Here is a 16,616-nt window from a genome sequence, read left to right on the forward strand (position 1 = left end):
GCGCTACAACCCATAGAAGCGGGCAGAGGACCCCTCCTTGAGGCGTCCCTCTACTCACATAACTTGTTTGTGTTGCAGCGCCGTTTGAAGCTATAATCTTCCTATTCTCAAGTGTCATCTATACCACCATGTGCCAGAGAATTAATTATAGCATTTATTTCTATATTATTAAAAGCGCCCTCTATGTCTAGAAAAGCAGCCATGGTGTGTTGTTTGTGGTGTAGTGATTTTTCAATTACACTTATCACCTCGTGACGGGCAGTTTCGGTTGATCGGCCCTTTATGTATGCATGTTGGGACTTCGATAACTTCTCCGCCATTATTGTTCTGACGTGTAAATCTATTACCCTTTCTAATACCTTCAGCATAATATAGATTTAAAATCCTTGACATTCTCGTGTGTTCTTCTGCCTGGTTTTGGAAGAAACACAACTTTACTTCTTTTATAACTTCTTGGGATGTATATATTTTCTAGCCTTTGACCCTTGGTTCTACCAGGTTTGCAGCATTATGGGCATAATCCCGTCAGGACCTGCCGATTTAAATGGTGCAAAACTAGTTGTGGCATATTTGATTTTGCTTTTGTCTACTATTTGGCTTCGGTAATCAGCTGCGTTTAATGGTAGTTCTGGTTGAACCCTCCTTGAAGGTGTTTGCTGACCCCCGGGGAAGTGCGTTGTAATTAGTACCTCCAGAGACTCATTTGCCGAGGAGGTCCAATCACTTCTTATATTTGGTCGATTTCGAAGTCGATTTTCATCGTGTGATTAAGTGTCGGCCTGAACATGGAATCCGGATCTCGCGAGCTGCATTAGCCATAAATAAAAGAATCGTTTCTGGCCACTCCCAAGTGAATGGCGATCAGAGAACTTTCCGCACTTGCGTGAACTTCTGCACATGAATCCATCCTCCACAGGTATACCTTACCGCGGGTAAATATCCCCTGCCCGCTGGGTCAGGTTTAGGGTTACAATCGGGCTTAGTTAGAATTCAAGACTGCTGGTAATTATTTCTATCTCCATTTTATATAGCATACAACAACAATCTTGGGATTGACACAGCAGAATATTCGAATGAGAAAGAGATGATTTTCGCAAACAAGTGTACGAAAATAGAATTGGCCACAACGTTCAAAGAAAAATTGTAACAAATGAATAAAACGGCAGGTTATTCAATTTAAATTGAAACTATCTGCCTATTTAGACTAGTTTAATAAAACCAGTCAGCTCTCTTGACTGTCTAGTTGCACCAATTTAACCTGTCTGTTGACCTGAATAAACGGTATCGTTCGTTGAACGTCCGCCGCGGCTTTGCTTTCCAACCAGAAGAGAACTTTATTGATAATTTTCTGAGGTTCTTATTGATGATAACTTTGAAAATGAAGCTTAAATAGAAAAAGTACTTTAAAAGTGTAAACCTTTGACTTGATAAATTTACGAATGAGACATATAAGAGTAGAAAAATAAAAAAATCCCACTTCCGATATTTTTTGTAACGAGATTTATCTTCTCTATACTAACAGCTGTGTGTACCTAACGTCGGGCTCCAGGAAAACCCTGCACAACCTTACTTGCTGTTGTTTGTGCTGTGCTCTCTATTTACTCATACTCATGTTTTGTTTTTTGTTTCTTTAGCAGTCTCCTCTTTGCTTTTGGAAAGAGCCAGCTCTCGCATTTTTGTGCTGCCCTGTAGAAATTTTAATTGTTACCTTTGCTTATTCGGCTTGTAGTACACACATATTTTAACGCAAGTCCTTGTATGACTGTTTGCAACACTCTCGTACGGTTTGCTTTGCTCCCGCTTTTAAAAGGCTTCAAAACAAAAACTTCTAACTGCCGAAGGCCTGTGCACCCAGTTGCTATTAAAAATTTAAAGTTGGATAAAATTTGATTTTTTTCTCGGCAGAGTGGGATAGTGTATGTATGTGTGTGCCGGGCCTCCTTTCTAGAGTAGTGAAATACAGTTAACTTCGAAGCGCCGCCTATTTGCTTGCGCTTTACTTTTGTCAATTACACACATGCCATCTTGTACATATGAATGTATATTAATGAACATTCTTTATGCCAACAAATTCATGCATATGTACAGTAATATATCGGATATGCTTGCAGAACTTTAATTGTGATTGTATGATATAGTACCTGAGCCATGATTTATTTGAGTTTTAGGCATAACTGTCAAACCGCTGTCAAAGTTAACACATTTGTTTGATATTTCTGTTCTCGGTACACTTGGGCAAATTGTCATATGAATATTTTGCCTTCAACCAAATTTAGAAATCGGAAGAATTTATTTGCAAAATTTTCGTGCAACATTTTGCCAAAGGGCATGATAGTTTTGTTCACCCAACAATCGTTTGCATCATCGAGAAATATACGGATATACAGGATAATGGGACAAGTAGAAATACGTCCGTCTGTCCGCTTTTGCAGGCGACAATTTGAGTAAAAATTAAGATATCTTAATGAAACTTGGTACACGTGTTCCTTAGCAAAAGATTCGTAGTTGGCCCACGCCCACATAATGTCATTAATCGAAAATCTATAAAGTGCCCTACCAAAGCATTAAATTGAGATATATAAAACTGTAATTTGGGACTAAAATTTTAAAAAGGGTTGAAGGTCGCCCTGTAAAAACTTTAATGTACATATCCCCTGAACCACTTAAGCTAAACTGTCCAAATTTGCTCGAAAAAACTACTTGAACACCCCAGCCGACACACATAGAATAGATCAATCCAAAAATACGCTAGAGGCATTAAATTTAACACCTGGAAAGATAAAAGAGGAGTTTATAGGAAAGGGTCCAAAATGGGCGTGGTACTGCCCACATTTCGATAAATAGTCATATATCTGGAACTAATGGACCGATATCGGCGAAATCTGATAAATAAAGTTATATTTCTATGTTCCAGTGAGAAAACAAGCGATATTAGATTAAAACCTCAGATACTTCCCATATAACCTGATTTTGAATCTTTCACTGAAAAAAATGCGAACCAAGCACCATTGAATCTATTGGCTTACAATTTTGCCCAAATACTTAGTAAGCGTAGAATATAGTACCTTATCACCAAAAAATTACAAAATTCCGCAGACGCCGAATCTGTTGATTAAAGTTCCATTTGCGAAAGTTTTATCGAAAACATCGATCAATCTGTGAGATACGAGTACATTATCAATATTCGAAGAGAATATTTTCCTTATAATAATATGCCTGTACGTCAAAAATGGGTTTTATTGGATCAATAATTTTTTTTAACCCTCATATACCTAATACAAGGGAATTCCAAAGTAGACAGGGTAAAAAGCAGAACAAATGTTTTTTCTCGTTCACTCTGCTACGGGTTAGGCAATTATCGCCATGAACTTGTTTCATCAATTGAAACTTTTCGGTAAAGGTTTTACCAATTTTAAAACAAAATTTAATGTTGACGCTTTGTTCGAAGCTCATTTTCGCAACGGTAACACAAACATACTGACACTTACAATGCAACAACTTCAGAGAGCAGTGCAAGGCCCTTCTAAAAAAATTTCATTCAGCTACATCAATAAATCAACTTATTAGCGTAAAAGCATTTTCAAAATTTGAGAGAAGAAATTAAATACAGCTGAGATAGCTTTCACTAAGTTATCTTGCATATTAACCAATATATACGGTCCAATACCAACTGAAAATTCTTAGATTAGGTAAAGAGCGAAAATTTTCGCTCTAAGAGCGAACTTATCATGAAGTCAAGTGATGTTTGCAAATCTTTATATGAGATATACGGGGGCGTTAACATAAGATGAAGATTGCTTCTCTACTTCACTAAATTATTATAGTGAAATATCAGTTATAGGCGCTGTGATCTACATATTCTGTATGAGAAATCTTTCTTTAGAACTTATTGTCAATATATTTATTGGTACTTTATTTGATCAGCTATAAAGTGAAGAGATCATATGGTCTTAAAAGTGTGTAAAATGGTCAGTATGCTGTTGTTCGCTTCCGCTAATTTTCCTTGACTACGATATGAATAATTTGCTCCAAACTTGGTGGCAATCGGCCGATTAGATATGGAATATTACCAAAAGGTAGGCTGTGCCATTCTCACTGTCAGATTTGAATACCGCTCTATGGAACCTTTTTGTACCAGATCAAGTGTGAAACTTAATGTCTCTGTCCCATTTTTAAATTGACTCAGCGAGATTATAATTTACAATACATTTTTCTCTTTTTTTTTTAATTTTCCAAAGCTACAGAAGCGCTTTCCCTAATGTGAAGGCATAAATATGCTAAATAATTGGTTTTACTTTCGTTTCCGACGGAAAAAAAAATGTTATGAGCTGATTTAGAATTTATCATTTCACTTTTAATAATTCAGAATATGAGGCGCCGAGATCGCAACAACCAAAACTTAACAAACGCATACAAATACAGTTAGTTATGAGCAACAAGGTCAATTTGCATTTTCAACTTTTCAGAAAAAGCGCATTGCATTGTTTCGTATCAACTTTTATTGATATTATCTAGACGCGCACAAAAGATGTGAAAAGAGAGGGGACGAAAGTTTTGGCAGTGATTCAATAAAAGTTGCCGTCAACGCCGAATGTTGCAACAGAGAACAATGACCGAAATCAAAACATTTCACATGATTTTACGAAAAAACTTCCCAAAAGTGCAAAAATAAATATTCAGGATAAAAAATTTCAAGCGGAAATACCCATTTTTTTAGGTAAAATACTTTCGACATGCGGGTCGATAAATTTGAAAGTCAATGAAGCGTTTTTCTAAACCTATGCAAAGTGTAATGTGGATGGTGTGTAGCGTGAGGATTGCAAAGGTGTTACCAAAAGGGTTCGGAGCCGCAATAAATGGCCGGCAATTCTTCGGCAGATGTTCGACTACCTCAAATGAAACTCGCTCACATTGGCACACTTAACATTTGGCACGTCTTATGGTGGCAATTTCTTTCAACTGGCCTCGACCACTTGTTTATTCGCCTTGGCACTTACTCACACTGACGCACACACAACCACAACGATTTTTGCAACGTCTGCTTGCTGTCACTCTCAGGCCGGAAGCGTTGAGTTAGAAAGCACTAGAAGTCAGTCAGCCTCTGTGGCCGCAGTAGAGAATATAATAACGTTAGAGACAAAAATTGCCTGGCAGAAGGAAAGCGGCAAGAGTAGAGAAATAAAATCTGCAAAATGCCAAATCTGAAAAATATTCAGAAATAATAAATGGAAAAATGGGAAGAAAATGTGAATTTAAATGAGAAGAAATGTCTTACGACAGTGGTACGTGGAAGGAGAGGTAAATTGAGTGGGTGGCGCCGCATCGGGAATGTCCATGGGAAAGGCAGTCGCTGCTGTAGGCTGAAAGCCTTAAAGTCGGCTGCCGTTAATGATGTGAATCTAAGTGGCTTTTTATGCCGTGTCGGCCCCAATTTTTCTTGCCACTTTGCTTGGCGAGCGCATAAAAATACATTTGTTCTGCTGTCAAACGTCGCTACGACAAGCCGAAAATAATATATTGGCATAAATTAAATAACTAGAAATAAGACTTAATGTGCGGATGCTGGCACATAATGCTGGATGGAAAATGTTCAGGAGGCCAATTAAATTGAAGCTTTTATTTAGGGATATCGGAGTACGTGGAGTGAATAGGGATAGAGAGCACTCAATTATGAGTAAAACTTTATCGAAAGCAATTAAATTATTTCTTGTATTACGAGAAAGCCTTAATATATAATTACGATTTTTACTGGGATCATTTTAAATGCTCATTTGTGCTATTTTTACAGCATTTATAATGGCATACTCTTTCGTGCACTCTTATAGGAAGAGAAGTAAGTATAATCGGAATGTGTATTGCATAATTACACTTTAAAAGTATATATTAAAACGATTATTTATTTACTTAAAGTTACGTTAATCAGAATCTACAAAGAGTGAGCTGAATAATTTGTATATTTTTAAAGAACACTTCGCTGGCATTGAGGATGTTGAACTTGCTATAAGTATACCACTTTTTCTCCATTAAGTTAAAAATATATGCACAATTTTTTTACATAAATTATTTGTACTAATTTCTGGGACTTACACTGCTAAATCCTATGAACCAAAGTATCCCTCGAACCAAAGATGTAAACCTTAACTTTTTGATTTAAACCATAATCAAGTTAAGTGATGCCATCTTATAGATCTAAAACGATGTTTATAACTTGTCACTGAGCTTCTATATGACTAAAGCCCTATTACCAGGAACTATTTTAGAAGAGACATCTAAACAAGATTATAATACGTTCCATAGCGAAATAAAATTTTTACTTTTCACCATTGTACAAGGTGTGTTCCAAAGTAAACAGGAACTTTTTGAATCTAGCGCCCCCTGGACGCGCCATCTATATGTCGACTGACCTTACAATCTGCTATGTTTGTCGATTGTTCAGTAAGAATTTCATGACACTTCATTGATTGGGAGTGAAGTTATTTAAGCCCCAGTAAGTTTTGTGTTATCGGTGCAAAAATAAGCTTCGAACAAAGAGCCACCATTAAATTTTGTTTTAAAATATGTAAAACCTTTACCGAAACGCTTCAATTGATGAAACTAGTTTATGGCGATGATTGCCCATCCCGTAGCAGATTGAACGAGTGGTTTCAACGTTTTCAAAGTTGTCGTGAGGACATAAATGACGATCAACTTGTGGGCCATTCAAAATCCGTGATCACCGGAAATTCCATTGAAACTGTGCGTGAATTCATTAAAAATCAGCCGAAATCATTTAAATTCATGGAAATGGAATTGAGTATCTAAAAAAAATCGCTTTATCGCACTTTTACCGAATATTTGGGCTTACGAAAGATGTGTGCATGGTATGTTTTGCACAAATTGACTCAAGACCAAAATTGCTCAGAACTCAACATTTGAAGGACATCATTAAAGAGGTTTATTTGACCAAAAATTACATTTTAACCATTAACCACTCCTCGTGTGCACCTGATAAGGCACCGTGCGACTTCTTCCTTCTCGAAAAAATGCATTTGCCCATGAAAGGAAAGCGTTATGTAAACGTAGAGGCCTTCATTCAACAGGCTTGCAGCGGTATACTGGCGGCCATATCGGCCAACGAGCTAAAACACCCGTTCGACATGATTTTGGACCGTGCAAAAAGCTGTATTGAAGCAGAAGGAGATTATTTTGAATAAGATAAATTGATTTTGCCGAAAAAACCATTTGTTCTTTTTTGTTTTTGATTTTTTTTAAGTCCTGGTTACTTTAAAAAGCACCTTGTACGTATATTTATACCTAATTAACCGCTCAGGGTTATAGGAGTTGGAATCAATTTGACAATTAATGTAATATATTATCGACATAGTGATTCGAAATACAATAGATAATAACCTTGTGAGTAAGGGAATGGGAATATAATGATGAGGCCTTACAACTTGATGGGCATATAAAACTTAATATTTCGAAAGAATCAGTTTTTAATCAATCGACCCTATAAACGGAAATTCGTAGCCATTTAATAACAAGTTTTGAAACCTTTATGGAGCAAAAGTTTGGGTAATAATGAGCAAAAAAATAGAATGAATGGTTAAATAGATATAAAACTAGGTAACAATTAATTCGATATATTTGAAGCCTGTTTGAGTTGCTAGGAATCAGGTTTGGGAACTCCTATATTTGAGTTTTGATTAAGATATTTTCAAACCAACTAATGTCAATATATACTTATGTTATGTACGACTTTGGCAAAAAATAGTAAGACCTTTTAATGTTTTATATAGGCTCGTCTTGCTGAAATACGTAAAGTGCATTCGGCGATTTTTACGAGGAGTGAATTTATTGAATAAAGAAGTTTAATTAAGGTTTTAGTGCGGAATCAAATTTCTGGTAATCATTCAAAGAGGGCCGAGAACGCGTTGGAGACGAACCACGTCCAGGAAGACCACGTCTACTGATGATCTACACGTCAATAAAAGGAATTGGTATTTGGGTATCAACTTTTAACAGTTAGAGATCTGGCATCGCTGGAATATCGCAAGAATCAGTGAAAACCATTTTGAAAGATCATTTGGGCCAAAATCGCTCAACTTTTTCGAAAACAGCGTCGGGTTTATGTCTGTGAAACAATTCTTTCGAATACCATTATGTCAAGAAATCTATTATTACTGGCGATGAGTATTGAATCTAAGCTTACGATCCGGAAACAGACAAATCGGCCGTATATCGTAGAAAAAGTGAGCCGAAGCCGAAATACCACGTCAAAGCAGGTTTAAAATCGAGGTTATGTTGACAGTTTTCTTCGATAATCGAGCTGAGATGAACTCCGAATTCCTTCCGACAGACTAAGTTGTCAACAAGAAATATGAGTGTTATGCGACGCGAAGCTACTCGTAAAACGAGACCGGAGTTATGGGCCGAAAACTCTTGGTTTTTGCACCATGATAAGGCACCATCAAATACTGCAGGGATTCTTCGTGAGTTTTTCGTCAACTTTTCGACCATTATTATGCCACAACCAACGTATTCGCCTTATTTAAATCCTTCTGTCTGTTCAACAAACTCAAAGGACCGACCCAGTTAAACTGCTTTGAGTCAATTGCAGACATTAAACGTAAGTCCCCAGGCATATTGAAAGCTTTTCCGAAAATTGGCTTTAACAGCTGTTTCGCGGGTTGGAAAAAACCAAGTGTGTTGGGGACAAAAGATATTACATTGGGGGGAACAATATAGATTTCTAAAGATAAGTTAAGAATTTTAAAATTATGAACAAAATCTTACTATTTTTTCTTCATTGTAGCGTATCTACAGTTAAATTTGTGTGTCTGTATATTTAAATATACAACAATAGATAATGTTTAATGTTGAATAGGACACAATTTTCAACACAAATCATACATACACATGTGTGTTTGAAAATCACTTGAACCCAGGGGATTAAATGGTAAAACATGACAAGCATTAATCCACCAGCGGATTACACATTAAATCGCCGAATGCGAGAGGAAGTACAAATATTGTTGGAGCAAGTAGTCAGTAGGTACATGTATGTAGAAATGTGTAACTATGTCGTGATTATCACATTGTTTCCGTTTCGTAATAGTAATTTTACCCTTCAAGTGCATTTAACCATTTATTTGTTGAGGATTATTTTGTCATAATTTTTTGATGTCATTATTACATGAGCGGGACTGTTGACAGGCATAATTATGCGAATGATATAAAAAAACTCTCAAAGACCACTCGAAAATTTTTACTGTCTTTCTTTGTCCGGAATTGTAAGAATTTAACGATCATCTGCTCTCGAGTAAAGGCAGCGTGACAATAACTATGAACGAAAGAGTGCTCTCATACTTTGTATTTCACATCTGCGTGTACCTATAACCTCTTACCTCTCTAAATTTCATCAAAGTCGGTTCAGTCATTTTTCATTACATATTAAAATTTGTCTGCTGGTTCCATTGTATAATTTTGGTATAACAGTATTAAGCGTGTAGACGCGTATGTATACCGCTATTCATTGTCACTGGCACAAATATTGCATAATCAATTATTCCTGTTAAATGATAGATTCATCGCGCATTTGAAATAGTTGTTTTTGTTATTCGTGCGTAAATAAATAAATCATTTTGGCAAATAAATTGCCATCAGCATTGTTGTATTTGAGTCGGTATTTATCCGATACTGATACGATTGCGTTGCAGACCATTTATGCGTTATGCAGAAAAACTATTTTAACAGTAAAAATAAGAAACGAGGAATGAAACGTTTTTATGTGGATTTAAGTGAGTATTGACTACTGTTGAATTGAATTTAAATATTTGCTAATTTAAGTGAATGAAGTTTGTGTAAACACTTGCGGTAAATTAAAATTACAAAATCGAAAATTATTTTACTTCTAAGTAAATATTTGTAATCTATCTCGGTAATTAATTGTCTAATGAATATAAGATAAGATACAGTTTATAAAGCTAACAATATTTGCAATTTTCATTTAATTTGAAAGTGCCTTGCGTATGTGAATAAAATTAATTAAATTTCTCTTTCCAGAACTCTGCTTTATGTGCGAAAAATGTAGGGAATTGACCAGTTTAAGAGATGTTATACTTGAAAATGCCAAATTTTTATTTGCAAAGACCTCAATGATTTACTGTAAGTATTAGTTATCTAAGAATGAACATGTTTACGTTAGTTAAAATTTATTTAATTTGTTAAATATAAAATATTATATTATATTATTTATATATATTTTATATACTTAAATTCGAATACACTTACGGCTGCTATCACTATGTTTAATCTCTATTAATTAATTAATCTAATTAACACAAAATACTGAATATAATTAAAAGATATGTATTTTGCGTATTTTTTATGAAAATTTATTTGAAGCTTATTATTATCGTAGAAAAATGTTTTGTAGGTTAATGCTAAGCAATACTCGCTTAGGTTGAGTTTGGTTATTCTGGTAGGCCAATAAGCCACTCATATACCAGTTTTGGTTCTTTGCAATACCAGATGAAGTTCAGTTGCTAGGCCCATGAGGAGTGGTGATTCTTTAGGATGCCTGCGCTTGACACGAATTTTAACAGACTCTGCGGCCTCACTCTCGATACTTCCTCCAGAGTATTATACCGTATTAACCCCAGATGCTTACACCGTAGCTTTGCCAATGCGAGACAAGTGCACAAGAGAAGCTGCATTGTTTTTTTGGTGCCCTGCTCCAGACATTTTCTGCAGTCTTCTCGATCTGTCAGCCCTATTCTGCGGGCGTAAATCGCAGTTAATTTTTCGATCGATCAAGCTCCTACAGTGTCTTTTATCGAGTGCCAATTTTAATTTTGTATACTTACGATCTAACATTTTACACCCTGGTAGCTCGTTTCATCAGGCTTAGATTTTCTTTACCACACTTCTGTTCAGGTCGTCATATAGACAATGCATGTGTTTCTCAATGGTGATCATGGGTATTAGCCGTACACCTTTCTTGGCAATCCCACGGCGAGCCTACTTCATTGCCTTCGATGACTTTGTGACCTGGCACACAGTAGAAATGAAGTTGCTTGCTTCTGGCAATACTTTTCACTGCTGCTTTGCTTCCCAATACACTTCTGGCCGATATACGATACGAGGTTATTACCTTGATTGATATTTTCTGTATACGTAGGTGTTGACTCTGTAATTGCTTGGAAGTGCATTAGCCTCCACGGCTTTCGCAATAGCAAAGATATCAGCTTGAAATATATCGCAGTGATGTTAAGAGGTTCCTTTATTTCTAACTCTTTACAATTTATTCTCGTACCAACTTCACCGCTGATTTTCGTGCCGTCTGTATAACTTACGATAACCCAATATTCCACAAAATGTATACGTATAGTGGTTATATATTACAGTGGCAAGTTCAGAATTTTATGAAACTAATTTAAGGAGCCTGCTTTAGAGGCGTCAAAAAATCGATTTTTTGATAATTTTTTTGGGAAAAAAGAAATAATTGATTAAAGCGAAATTCCTAAGGTTTATAGTTATTTTGGGTACGAAATCTTCCTTTGGGAAGCAACTGCCCGCTGCATCTCGCATGTGCATTTGTCGCACGGCGGGTAGGATGCAGGTAGTAAATTCTATCTGAAACAAAAAATTCAAAAAGATTCATATTTGTTAAACTTGTTTTCTAGGTAAACTAAGAAAATTTCAAGAATTGGGTAAAATTCAAATTCAAAGAAAAACAAGAAGAAACGTTAATTTCGGCTGCACCGAAGCTTATATCCTTCACAGGTGCATTTCTTTTAGTAACTGTGTGTTCAGTTTAGATGGGAGCTATATGCTATAGTAATACGATGTGAACAATTTTTTCGGAGTAACACATCTCAAATTTCGTGAAGATACCACGTCAAATGTGAAAGTTTTCCATACAAGCCGATTCCGATTGTTCGGCTTGTATGGCAGCTATATGCTGTAGTTAGCCGATCTAAACAATTTTTTCTGATATTACATTATTTCTATGAACAATAACTCATACTAAATATCGTGAAGATATATCGTCAAGAGGAAGTTTTCCACACAAGAACTTGATTCTGATTGCTCCGTTTGGCATCTATATGATATAGTCCGATATCGGCAGTTCCGACAAATGAGCAGGTCCTTGAAGAGAAAATGATGTTTCCGAAATTTCAAAATGATATTTTAAAAACTGAGGAACTAGTTCGTATATATAGAGACAGACAGACAGACAGACGGACAGACAGACGGACATGGCTAAGTCGACTCAGCTCGACATACTGATCATTTATATATATACTTTATAGGGTCTCCGACCCTTCCTTCTGAGTGTTACAAACTTCGTGACAAACTTAATATAATATGTTGAGGGTATAGTAATCTTTTTCATTAAATAATAACATTGTCCCAATTCGATACGACATTGAGTTTTTTTGCCTGCCCGCCAGTTAAGGAAAGTCGTAAAATGCAAAACCGAGAAATCGCGCGTCAAAGTTTTCGCTTTCTGCCCAAGCGCTCATATATCTGCTAGACGCTTGGCCACTATTTCCCCTCTAGCTTCAAAAATATTTGGAATTAACTCTATAACTTTGGGGACACATTCCTAGAAAATTTTTAAGCAAAAAACGAAAAAAAGTTTGTTTTATGCTTCTAAAGCAGAAAAAACCTAACAGCTTGACGAGGTACTAACAAAATAAGTCTTCGTTTCTTACCTCCACAGAAAGCATATTCCCGTGTTTGCAATATTTTCTTGAAGAAGTGAAAAAATATATTTATGTAATACATTTAAAACTATAGAGGTATTGATAAACTATTAGTTATACCTAAGCCATGTGTCATTGGGTTTTATGTAAAATAAGCATACGTGTGTTATATTCGTTGACTTCAGCAAAACTTTTTACAAAGTGTTGTGTTCCGCAATATAGTCTTCTTGTTTTTAATTAACTTTAATATAATATATGCCGATGAACTACAACTTTTTAAATCATTCGCTTCAGTTGATAATCGCTGTCTGTTCCAAACAGACTCAAATAATTTAGTTGCTAGGTGTTAGAGAAATTACTTGTCATTTAATCTCAAAAAATGTAAGGCGACATGCTTTAATCCTCTTCTTATGTAATAAAAAACTATAGATTAGACCAAGTCTTTAACTTTGTTGGTTTGGGAATTACTATCGATCCTAAACTATATTTTTATATTGATTCATACCGACACTATGGTTTTCATTTGAGGGCAATTGGTTTTGAAAGCAAATTACGTTATTAGTTTTGTACAACTTTGGTTCTGTGGTATGGCACTCTAGTTACTAAGCCATTGTGACGAGTTAGAGATTTTACCTTTCGCCTTAGGGCATTTCCGATGAGATTTCAGGTTAAGTCTACCTCTATATGTTTAATACATATGAATCTACACTGCAGGGAAAATCTTGCCACAATATTGTTAGTAAAAATCCTAAATGTAACTTTTGTATTGTATTTTATCTTCTCTAAAATTCAATTTAATTTCTCGGTTCGCTGTTCGAAGCAGTTTAGACCTTAGTGTTAAAATCTGGTCAAATTTTGGGCTAATTTTAGACTTTAGTTGGTCTGATTTATTTGACCCACTTATCAAAATTAAAAATACTATTTTTCTTCGTAAATATTAATAATAAAGTTGTAACATTTTATTATAACGAAATTATTCTTTTTGTAGCTTGCCTTTCATGGCTAGCTAAGATATGTAATCGTTGGGGTAATAATTCAACCGAAGTCTTATTCAATGAAACCTTTATTAGGCGATTAATTTAGATCTCAGCAAGCCTTGTGAGTGAAAGAGTGTTGGAACACAGCTTCAAGAACTCAAGTTGCCTTAATATAGCTTAGCTTACTAAAAATAGTTCATTATTATTTTTTGTTTATCATTTAATATCAGCTGTTTCGGAGTAATTTCATCGAAATCACAATAAATTTATAAAATAGCTTAAGTTTCTCTAAATTGAAACTTCAAATGACTCTTGACAGTGCTGTTGCGCAGATTAAGCCGTAAACTTGTTATTTCAGATAATCTCTGCTTTCCAAAGACGTTGCCCAACACCTAATAGCCTCCTAGCCGCCTAGCCATCTGACAAGTGAAATCCGGCTTATAATCTGCTGAAAGCATGGCAAATTCCTTTTGATATGCGCTTTAATTCGCTACAGACGCCGCAAACTTAACGGTTAAACAGTGCGTATGAGTAATTTTCGCCAATGGGGAGGCAACTTGGCAAAGTGCAATTTTCCTTAGAGCTAAGTTTTAATTAAAATTTGCCAACCGCCACATAGAAAAGTAAACAAAGCGTAGCTGCCACATAAGCATATACACCTAAACGTTTGTGTGTGTGTGTGTGTGTGTGGGGGGTGTGCGCGCATTAAATATGTGAAAGTAATAATGCATACGGTAAAATTAAAAACAAAGCGCTGCGTAACGGAACATATGCACGTACATGTATTTCGGCAGTAGTCGGGATACCTCGATACCGTTATAAGTCCAAACAAAAATCCGCCCCACCATGAGCCCGCTTATTACACCGTGCAACACGTAGCAAGATTTCGACAATTTCATCTGCGATCAAGCTAAGAGTCTTTGTTTTTTGGTCTGTGTAAAATACAAAGTAACTAACTTATATGACTTTAGTGGCTGGATGCGAATTGGGTGCCGTAAAATGCAGACTTCAGTTGTGGGAGGTGTCTGCAGTCAGCGCTGGCACCTGCCGCACCCGCGATAGGAAACCACGGTGATAAAAGCATGTGGTGCGCACAGCCAGCATGCCACAAGCTGTCAAACGGCGCACACACACATACATAGATATGCGCGTATCTACGAATGCAAGAAACAGCCATGCCGAATACGAAGAAGCTGCGGCCATAGAAATAGCTGACACCCTGCTGTGCTCCTGACAGCCGCAGTAGAAATGTGAAATAACATAAATGTATATATGGGTGTTTGTGTGTGAGAAATTGTGTCATTTGGCCGTGTTGCAAGCAGTGTCGGCAAAAATTGAGACAATGTTGCTTCTGTCGCCTTCGGTGTGCGCCTTTCGTTGGCAACAGTGAAAAAGTAGCTGCGACGCGGCAACCTTCTTGCCAGATAGTCGGCCCATATTCGCCCAATTTTTTAACATTTCCTTTTTACTTCGCTCCTTCTTTAAAATTCTGTATATTTCTTCAAATTTCCAACTTGTTTCTTAGACAACCGGGCATCGCCTGCCGCGTCGCAACTCAATAATGCAATTTACTACGCTTTGGTAGACATCGCCCGAATTCTTCTTGCTGAGGCACAGTAGCATATAACCGAAAAATATGTACAGAAAATTACAAGAATTATTCAAAACAAATTCTCTCTAGAAAAGAAGTCCTTAAGCCATCATTAAGTGAGTTCAAATGAAGCACCATTCACCACATTTTTGAAACTTAAATCTCGAGTATATCTTACCATCACTAAATTGCCTCTTTCCTAATAATAAAGGCTTTTTCGTCTACTCACTTTTGACTTAACTTCAAAGTGATTTCAAGCAATATCTGAGTTCTGTAAGAACTATAAAATTTGTATACCCTGTTCAGGATACGTTAAGTTTTCCATGAAGTTTTTAACATCCAGCTAAAAATGTCTCATAATCGATGAGCATGAAGGGCTGAGGTCAGTCCAACTGAAGAAGAAGAAGAGTGCGAAGATCACGCTTTTTCTTGTTTCATTTCTTTCAGAAATCTCTGTTTTCTCCCACAGTTGGTGGAGGCTGCTGTCATACCTAGCGAATGTGTCCAATTCGAGTGGCGCTGTCATTGCTAGTAATAACAACAAATATTTTTCTTATAAAATCTACTAAACGGATTTGTTATTTTGTTTTTCTTTTCTCTCGCTTTTATTTTTTTACGACAACTTTTCTTATTTCGTCCTGCTACATTACACGCCGGCTGCCGTCTCGCTAAACGATTTTTCATTTAACGTCAATAGCAGCGAAAAGGAAAGAGACGAAATGTAGACACGGCACGACGGTAACAAAGGAAACAAGTGGAAATGTGATTTGCGAAATAGTCAGTATTGAAGAAACATATGTGCCTGTTCTTAAATGTATAATATGAATGGTTGTGATCATGAAGGGGTGTGTGAGGGTTAGCTGCATGTCGACGGCCTCATCTTCAGGCAGGCTAGTTTAGCCCATTTAAAATTAAATAAAAGCAAGTGCTGGAAATGTGAACTTGAAATTAAATCAAAGAAAACAAAGGAATTGTACACATACATAAATAACATATCGGGTTCTTTAGTAGTTTCATTACTTACAGTAGTTTCATTACTTTATAAAAATGTAAAATTTAAGAATGAAAAATTTTATCGTTTGTAGTAAAGCTCTCCAGGGAAGTTTGGTGACCGCAAGTTCACCAAAATCAATATAAAAATACTTTAACTTCGGCTTCGAAAGCTTCATAGGTGCCTGACTTATAGCATAAAAACTTTAATTACAAAAAATGCTTCATTTTCTCCACTTTGCATGGTTGCTCTATATTCTGCCCATGTTACGAACTGAATATACCTTGTTCAGAATAAAAAATAATTTCTTGAATGAAGTTATTGCATACTAGCATATATAGACTTTTACGATTCTTTATTTAAAA

At 36.0% G+C, this 16,616-nt stretch overlaps 1 protein-coding gene across 1 annotated transcript in view; it reads left to right on the forward strand.

Annotated features, from left to right (window-relative positions):
- The window catches only part of LOC108969349, a 128,572-nt gene that overhangs the window by 83,157 nt on the left and 28,799 nt on the right, over positions 1–16,616 (forward strand). Inside the window, exon 2 of the mRNA XM_018934000.1 lies at positions 10,045–10,146. The gene's annotated coding sequence lies outside the window, so the exon portion shown is untranslated. The remainder of the gene's footprint in view (positions 1–10,044; positions 10,147–16,616) is intronic.

The sequence above is a fragment of the Bactrocera latifrons genome, unplaced genomic scaffold, assembly GCF_001853355.1.
Source record: "Bactrocera latifrons isolate USDA-ARS-PBARC rearing strain unplaced genomic scaffold, ASM185335v1 scaffold_25, whole genome shotgun sequence".
Classification (NCBI taxonomy): Eukaryota; Metazoa; Arthropoda; class Insecta; order Diptera; family Tephritidae; genus Bactrocera; species Bactrocera latifrons.